The sequence below is a fragment of the Pinus tabuliformis genome, chromosome 1_2 (assembly GCF_031772625.1).
Source record: "Pinus tabuliformis cultivar Carrire ecotype Pingquan chromosome 1_2, CPIR1, whole genome shotgun sequence".
NCBI classification, from domain to species: Eukaryota; Viridiplantae; Streptophyta; class Pinopsida; order Pinales; family Pinaceae; genus Pinus; species Pinus tabuliformis.
In genome coordinates this window covers 335,269,685-335,279,797 of record NC_142298.1, presented here as the reverse complement: position 1 = coordinate 335,279,797, position 10,113 = coordinate 335,269,685, and the positions used below count along the sequence as shown (strand labels likewise).

Here is a 10,113-nt window from a genome sequence, read left to right as displayed (position 1 = left end):
AACATCTCCACATTTGGCTCTCTCATGGACGACATCTGTATCATATCCATGCAAATCTAACCATGCCTGCACATACAAAATGATATATAATCGTCTTGCCCTTCCCCTCTAGTCCAGAAGCAGACTCAAAGCAGTTGGGGATATTCGTACTTTGTCACGGTGGTATTCATTCCAGAGACTAGCGAGCGGAGCGCTACGTCTAAAGAATTATTCTTTTCTTGGAGATCTACTAGAAAGAATCACTTCCTTCCTGTTAACTCATCATTAACGAAGCCTAACCAGCGCAAGAGTGTCGAAGAAAATAAAATCAGATTAAATGGATTTTTTTCGCAGACTATTGAGTGGGAAATTAGCATGTAATGAGGGCAACTCTACTGTTAAGCAACAGCAGCAACGTTGCGTTTGGGTAAACGGCGCTATAATTATAGGGAGCGGTCCCTCAGGTATGGCCACAACAGGTTGTTTACAATAACCAGGAATTCCATGTGTAATATTGGAAAATGGTAGAAAAATTTATAGGGCATAGGAGCCGAGAAATCGGTTGCGGCAAATTCAACTAGGTCAGAAATAGGTTGCAGAATGGATATCGCAACCACAAAAGGACTTAATTACTTGGATTAATGCCATAACCCAATTAGTCACACTTTAGGATTAATGTCATAACGCAACTAGCCACACTTTATATTATATCTTAAAACATAAAGAAATACAAAATATATTGGTGATAAATGGAGGTTGTATCTCCAAGTGAAAAACACAACAAATTTAATGGGATTTACGCATTGCTGGGTTGATTTTTGTAAAACTCCCACCAACAATTTTCTGGCCCAGAAAAAAGTTGCAGAATGGATATCAAAACCACACATGGACTTAATTACTTGGATTAATCTCATAACCCAACTAATCACACTTTAGGATTAATGCCATAATGCAACTAGCCACACTTTATATTATGTGTTAAAACATAAAGAAATGCCATAACTCAACTAACCACACTTTAGAATTAATGCCATAACACAACTAGCCACACTTTATATTATATGTTAAAACATAATACAAAATACATTCTAAATAAATGGAGGTTGCAGTTCCAAGTGAAAACCACAACAAACTTACCTCAATTTACGCATTATTGGGTTGATTTTTGTAAAACTCCGTAAAATTGGTTTTCACGTGTCTACCAATATTTCGTTCACGATTTTCTACTCACTACATCACAGACTTTCGCTCTCTAACTTGCCCAGCATTACAAATGACTTTTACATCCATATTTATTTTAACATACAAATTTGACATTAATTACATGACACATAAAATATTTAATACGCAACATGGGCGATTTTACATAGTAAATGACTTTCTGAACTTGCAGGGGTTGTGGAGTGTGGGCAATAGTCCCAGAGTGAATGTTTGCCCATACTTATTTACTAAACTTCATTAAATTCCTTAACTTCTGTGATGTGTTGCAGAATGGTCCGCGTTGTACTTCTATTCTGACTTCAATCCTTCTGCATGCAAACAAAATCACAATCATTTGTTCTGACTTCAGTCCTTCTGCTTGCAAACAAAATTGCAATCATGGAGTGGTTGACGGGACAAACACGGTGTTTGTTAGTGTGTTTAATGCGGTGGTTGGGATTATTATTTCCAACACTCCCCCTTAATAACAACTGCCACCATTGACAATTCCCAAACAATTTCTAAGATAAACAAAACTTTCACGTGCCAATGGCTTTGTGAAAGTATCAGCAAATTGTTCATGTGACTTGCAGTGCTGCAACACAATTTCATCATTGTTAATCAACTATCTGATAAAATGATATTTAGCATCAATATGCTTGGTCCTTTTGTGAAAAAATAAATTCTTTGACAATGTAATTGCGGATGTGTTGTCGCAAAAATAAGTTGTCGTTCCCTCTTGGTGATGACGAAGATCCCTCAACATCCGTCTCATCCAAACTGCTTGACACGATGTTGCTGTTGCGGCGACATATTCAACTTTTGTTGTTGACAATAAAACTATCGGTTGCTTCTTGGATGCCCATGAAATGGCTCTGAAACCCAAATGAAAAACATATCCTGACGTGCTCTTTCTGTCATCGACACTTCCTCCCCAATCACTATAAGTGTAACCAACCGGCCTGAAATCATCTGTTGCGATATACAAAATGCCATAATGTTTTGTCCCATTAACATACCTTAGAATTCTTTTCGCTACTTTCCAATGCACCTCCTTGGATGTCTCCATGAACCTCAACACCAAACTCACTGCATACATTATATCCAGCCTAGTGGCGGTCAAATACATCAAGCTGCCTATCATGCTTTTGTATAATGTCGGATTGACATTGCTGCTGCAATCTTCTTTGCTCAACTTCAACCCCATGACAGTTGGAGTTGGTGCGGGCTTGCTGTTCTGCATTTTAAACCTCTCCAAAATTTATGCCACATACTTTGCTTGAGAGATAAAGATGCAATTTTCTGTTTTCTTTACTTCTATGCCCAAAAAATATCTTACCAACCCCATGTCAGTCATTTCAAATTAATTCTTCATGACTTGTTTGAAATCAACGATGAGGAAATCGTCACTACTCGTAAAAATCAAATCATCTACATATAAAATGACAATAAGAATCTTACCATCGCTCTCTTTGATTTAGAGGGTAGGCTCTCCATCACATTTGTCGAAACCATTGTTCAACAAGTAGGCATATATCCTGTTGTACCATGCACGCGGTGCTTGCTTCAATCCATAAAGAGCTTTCCTCAACCAATACACTTTGTCTTCTTTGCTTTCTACCTCATAACCAGGCTATCACACTACCTACACTTCCTCTTTCAGCACTCCATTCAAGAACACTGAATTTACGTCCATTTGATACACTTTCCATTTATGTTGTGCGACAATTGCCACAATTGTACGCATTGCCTCCATCCTTGTGACTAGCACAAACGTCTCCGAATAATCTCTTCCATGCTACTGCTTGTATCCTTTGACAATCAGCCTTGCTTTGTGCCTTTCAATTTTTCCGTCGACATTGCTCTTGGTCTTATAGACCCACTTCACTCCAATGACTTGTTTTCCTTGCAGCAAGTCCACTAACTCCCATGTGTCATTCTTTTCTATTGCTTTTATTTCTTCCTCCATTGCCGCAACCCATTTTTCTTCTTTGACTGCATCTTCAAAATGGATTGGGTCATCTATATGACAAAACAAAGCAAATAATGAATTCAGACTAGCACTGCTATCATCCTCATCTTGCTCATAAATTTCATTTAAATTTATAAATTTTGGTCTTCTTATGCTTGTTGAATATGGGCTTGATATGTCACTTCAGATTTCACACTTTTATCTAGATTGGAAAACATTTCTATGTTCCCTGACATGTTGTTGCTACACCCTAAATCTAGATACCATATATCACTTTGTTTTTCTTGTGCTACATTACAAGCTAAAAACATGCTATCATGGTTCTCATTTTCTTTTGTGAAATTTACACTTGGTTTGTTACTAATGTCATATTGCTTCTTTCTACATTCATTTGTATAATGACCATACTTCTTACAGTAATGACATTGGACTTGAGATTTATCATTCCTCTGACCTTGTGCTTGATTTTGGCTTGGGCCTTGACTTGGATTTTTATTGTTGCCTCTTCCACTTGAGTTTGAAGGGCTGCTTCTTCCACCTTTTAGTGGGCTTCTTCCTCTTCCTCTAGCATATGATCTTGCTCTGCCTCGACCTTGACCAAAGGAAACTTGTGTCTTGAAGGAATGCTCCAATGAGGAACTTGTTGCCCTATTCAGTCTATGTTCATGAGAAATCATTGATACATGAAGCTCATCCACTAAGAACTATGAGAGATCCTTTGTCTCTTCTATGGCCAAGAAATCATTGATGCATGAAGCTCATCCACTGAGAATTATGAGAGATCCTTTGTCTCTTCTATGGCCATAACAATGGCATCAAACCTTGCTGGCAAACTTCTCAAAACGTTCTCAACTATTTTTCTTTCTTCAAGTGGCTCACCATGAGACCTGATTTGAGTAGCCAACCCAATTACATGTGTAAAAAATGAATCTACATTCTCAGACTCTTTCACACAAAGTGTTTCAAAATCTCTTCTCAACATTTGCAGTTTTGTGTCTTCACTTCTGCCATGCTTTGGTACGCTGTCTGGAAGGTGTCCCATGCTTGCTTGGATTTCATTGCTACTGCAACCCTTGGGAAAATACTTTCATGAACTGCGTGGAAAATATAGAACAAGGCTTTTGAATATTTCTTCCTGGTGTCCCTTAACAGATCCCTTTCTGCTTGAGACAAGGCGTTGTATGCTACTGCATCTGCTGGTTCTTGAAAACCATTCTCCACCAAATCCCAAATGTCTTGAGACAAAAACAGGGCCTTCATTGTAATAGCCCAATAATCATAATTTTTTCCATTAAACTGAGGTATGTGAGGATTAGTCAAGCTTTTCTTGATGTTGCCATTTCTGAGTGAGAAATTTTTATTTTCTACCTGCTCGTAAATATGCTAAAAAACAATCTGCCCTCAAAACAATTTCAAATCGCTATTAAAAACACTTGTTTTTATACTAACAAATTTTAACCCGCTCCGATACCATGTTAGAAAAAATTACGGGGTAGAGGAACTCATAAATCGGTTGTGGCAAAGTCAACTAGATCAGGAATAAGTTGCGGAGTGGATATCGCAACCACATAGGGACTTAATTAAAACATAAATTTTATGCACAAAAAAACAGAGTAAAACAAAAGGAGGTTGTCGTAAATCTACTTTTGAAGGATTAATGCCATAATGCAACTATAACACAACTAGCCACACTTTATATTATATGTTAAGACATAAAGAAATACATTCGCATGATAAATGGAGACTGCAGCTCCAAGTGAAAAACACAACAAACTTACTGCAATTTACGCATTTCTGGGTGGCAACGTAAACTTCTGTAAAACTCCATAACACTGGTTTTCACGTGCCCACCAATATTTCCTCCACGATTTTCTCCTTACTACGTCACAAACTCTCGCTCTCTAACTTTCCCAACATTACAAATGACTTTTACATCCATATTTATCTTAACATATAGATTTGACATTAATTACATGACAGAGAAAATATTTAATACGCAACATGGGCGATTTTACATAGTAAATGATTTTTTGAACTTGTAGGTGTTGTGGAGTGTGGGCAACAATGGCGGAGTGAATATTTGACCATACTTATTTTCTGTGATGTGTTGCGGAATGGTCCATGCTATACTTTTGTTCTGACTTCAGTCCATTCAGCAGTGTACTTCTGTTTTGACTTCAGTCTTTCTGCTACAAACTAAATCGCAACCGTGGAGTGGTTGACTAGACAATCATGGTTGACTGAGCAAACTATTCTGCTACAAACTAAATCGCAACGGTGGAGTGGTTGACTAGACAATCATGGTTGACTGAGCAAACTATGGTTGGGATTATTATTTCCGACAGAAAAAGAAAATTGCATTGCATCGCTGTGGCAGCAAAGGACATATGGTCATTTGAAGCTCTATTTACCAAAGCGTTTCTGTGAACTTCCTCTAATGTCGTTTCCAGAGGAGTTCCCTACATATCCTAACAAGAATCAGTTTATTGACTACTTGGAATCTTATGCACATCACTTCAACCTTAAGCCTAGGTTCAATGAATGCGTGGAATCTGCTCATTATGATAAAATATACGGAATGTGGAGAATCTGTATCGAGAATAGTTGCGGTGAAAAGGTGGAGTATACATGCAACTGGTTGGTTGTAGCAACAGGAGAAAATGTAGAGCCCATTATTCCAGATATCAAACGAGTGGAGAATTTCAAAGGACAGATCATTCATGCGAGCAATTACAAAAGTGAGGCTACTTTTTGCGAAAAGAATGTTTTGGTGTTCAGCTGTGCAAACTCTAGCATAGAAGTCAGTCTTGATCTCTCCAATCACAATGTCAATCCATCCATGGTGGTGGGCAGCACAGTAAGTATAAAATTGTTATTTCAATTTATTCATGGTGGTGCTCAGCACAACATGTATAAAATTGTTATTTTACGAAGTATAGATTAATTGATTTGTGTTAATCATAATATCTTACTGAGAGGCAGATTATTTTTCCATTCAATTAACCCCAAACTATAATGTTTATATTGATGGCCCACAAGCCATTGTCCTTGTCTTATTGAAATTGTTTCTAGGTGCATGTCCTTCCGAGGGAAATGTTTGGGAGATCAACATTCGGTGTAGCAATCTAGTTAACAAAGTGGCTTCCGCTATCGCTGGTGGACTTGTTTCTATTATGCGTGGCATGAATTATGTTTGGCAACACAGAACGTTATGGTATCAAGAGGCCATTGATGGGTCTGCTGCAACTAAAGAATAAAGCAGGAAAGACCCCTGTGCTGGAGGTGGGAGCCATGGATAAGATCAGAAATGCACAAATCAAGGTATTCCTTACTGTCAGTATATGTATTCCATATCTTCGAATTTTGTTATATATGGGATACTATCAAATAGGTTATAGTGTTAGTTTAATTAGGGAAGTCTTTGTTCTTAAAGCATTTTTATTATTGGGAGGTAATTGGTTTAATTTTCTTGATAGTCTTATAGATTAGGTTTGGTTTTATGGTTGAAGTAATCTTCATTATCTTAATAAATTTCATTGTTGAATTAATAACAGGTTCTGATATATCTACATAAAAAAATATCCTCTCTAAGAAATCTGCCTCAAACAAATATTCCATGGAATCTGTCACCAAAATCCTAACCATCAATTGACTAATATAAATTCTTTAGTTTCTATCCTATTTTCCCACTGCCTTTGACTTTGGGGAAAACAGATTGTGTTCCCATAAGTCTGATCATTTTCTGGGTGCCACAAATTCTGCTAGGACTAGATTTCCTTACCCATCACGGTGCCAAATTTGTGAATGGCCAGGAAATGTAATTTGACTCCGTTATTTTACTAACAGAATACAGAAGTAACGTGCCATCATGGTTCAAGGTAAATTTCTAAATTGTTTTTCTCCATTAAACCATTTAACCATTTATATAGCTTTCACTGGAATTGAATGGTGGCTATCATTAGAGTTGCAAAATTGTAGCTTTTTCTCTGAACACGGGATACCAAACACTCCATTTCCCAACGGATGGAAAGAAGAAAATGGACTCTTAGCAGTTGGGTTCACAAAGAGAGGATTGTTTGGCACTTCCATCGATGCCATGCACATTGCCGAAGAGATTGGAAGGTTGAGGAAAAAATTGAACAGAAGTTTCAGCTTCTGTAAAAGTTTCAGTTTTCGTAAAAGGCAATCGACATGATCTTAATATCATTGTGAAGGGACGAATTTCAGCTCATCGCAACGAGTACTTCCTTCTATCAACGATGAATCGAAATGAATGGATATCATGTAAATTGATTCCAAATTATTGTTAAATGTTTGGTTTATTAAATTGAACCTTTGTAGCCAACGAAATCAATATTAGAAGGTTTACGTTGAAAGAAAATTTATATTTATATTATAAGTGAAGCAATATAGACAATATTCACCCAAAAAAATTGTTATGTGAACAATTTGAAATGATCTAAAGCACATTTTTTTATTTCAATAAAGACCTTTAATTTGCAAAATATCTCTCTAATTTCCTCTAAGAAGATGACGATGACAATGACAATGATGTTTTAGTGCAATAAATGAACTATGGGTTGTTTATTCCCAATGAAGGGGCTTTGTTTTTCTTGTCCCATGTCAAAAGAGCAAATGTTCTTAGTTTCATAAATAGCTCAACAAACAAGGCAACATCCAAAGCTTGAAATGTTTCTAGAACATAAATCTCAAGTGAGAAGGATGATAAAGATCCATACTAAACTAAATTTTATTGCATATTGTAAAGCTCATTTGAGATTCTCTTAATCCTTTGTTATAGAAAAAGATCATGGTGGTTGAGGATTGGCCATCATTGTTCTTTACTAAGGTGGAGGCCACCAATTCTAATTCTCAATGTGCAAAAGATTGAGGCGGAGCTCACTCTTCTCTTGCAACTACATGGTGGAAATTTTTTTTAATGAAGGAATATGATCTAAACTTGGCCTTTACTCCAATGAGAAAAGATGCCACACTAGTATATCTAGAAACAATGTATGAAGGATGGGAAAAATAATGACCTTTTTGTTAGTAAAAAGAGAACTAAATACATGACAAATACATAACAAAAATAACACATGGATATCATAGTTTAACATAGAAACCATTACTGTAAAACTACTTCTGAATAATAAATATACTATTCCTATCCTAATGACATCTTACAATGGATTTGTAAAACCTTTAAATAGGCTACATAATATAAGAATACCATGGAAAAAACCATGGGTTATCAAAAATACTAGCATGATTAACTTGGCCCCAATAAATCTCTTAAAGCCCATATAAAAAAGTTACCATGCACTAAAATACATGCATAATTGGTGGTTGTATTTGTTGCTTTTATAGGATACTTTTCTTGTATATGGTTTATCAACCATCTAACGTCATGAGATCTCACAAACCCCCCCTTCCCCCCCTCTCAAGCTAACATACAAGTACTTCTACATCGTTATACTTATTTAAATGGTCCATTCTATAATTTGATCTTACATAACTCCAAATGCCACCACACTCCAACATGTATGTTTGAATAGCATGTCTTACAACAAGGTTACCTCAAGTTAGTGTACAAGTACATCTATTACCCTCATACTTATTCAAGTAATTTTATTACACAACTTGACATATCATGTGCTACCACTCTATAACACCCTCCTCCCACATTTACCCAAGTTAACTATTCTGTTAGGATAAACATATGATGAGAGGGTACTATGATGTGATTCAACTTCCCATATACAGTTAAGGAAGTGGAACCGATAAAACCAATCCAATTTGAACTTTCACACATGCTATAGAACCTTCAAGAGCCAACCAACCCTTCCAGGTGACCAACCCCTGAGGCAACTTGGCATTTCACTAATCTGGACCCTAACTCGCTCCCATGACAAGCCATGCATGTGAATGAGGCCTTCCTATCACTCCCACTTCAAGGGAATGCCAATGACTGTGGAAATTTTCACCTAGTTCTGGGCCAACAACCCAAGACTCTGTGCCACTTTTTCAGGGCCAAGACTCAGGCAACTACCTAGAATTTCATGAAACTTTCATAAATTATTAATGGAATAGGAACAAAGGGACAAATGAAAACACTTAATCAATGACTTTACTAGACCCCTACTAGCCATGATAGGCATTTCGTCAAACATATCAAAAAAATGCAATCTCTAGGTCATAACATTAGATCTAAGCATAGGGGTTTCATACTTATACGAGATTCATAAAGAAAAATTGTTTCAATATCACAATAGTTGCATTATCATCTATTAGGTCATGTATACATTGTACATTCATTTTAAAATCAAAACATGATGAGAGACATACATCAATTCTATCATAAAACATACTCATAACCTGCATATAACCAACATAAATAACAAGTATATAGCAACCATAAAATCCACATATAAACTAATACATTTGCACATGAAATACTACGGAGAAGGAGTTCTTATTAATGAATGCAAAAGCCAACCAGGATTGGGACTTCCACGAACCACCCAACCATAGATTGGATGAATCAAATCTTTCTTCCAGCCAATCACTCTCGTGCCATATTCCAAACATGAATGTGGGACTCAAAACCAAACTAGACTAGGTTTCCTCAGGCTTTACCACAATCCCCACTGGATCACTAGGCCCTAAACAAGCATGGATGCCACCGGATTTCTCCACCTACACCTTGAGCATTTTTCTTGTCTCCTATTCTGTCCACTTGACCATATATCCTGCCATACAATGGTTGAGGATTCATAGGTCTAATCAAGACTCCACCCTCCAGGCTTTACCATATATCCCCCCATTCACCAAGCAAGTATTCCTAGGCCTGATCGAGGGCACACACCTCTATGATTTACCATATATCCTTCCATTCACCAGTCGAGGATTCCTAAGCGCACCGACGCACACAATATCCAGATTTACTGCAATCCCAGTCCGGT

General features: G+C 37.0%; 1 pseudogene; it reads left to right on the top strand.

Annotated features, from left to right (window-relative positions):
• The first annotated feature begins 316 nt into the window (after positions 1 to 316).
• On the top strand, positions 317 to 7,346 carry LOC149205740 (putative indole-3-pyruvate monooxygenase YUCCA9; annotated as a pseudogene).
• The last annotated feature ends 2,767 nt before the right edge of the window (positions 7,347 to 10,113 follow it).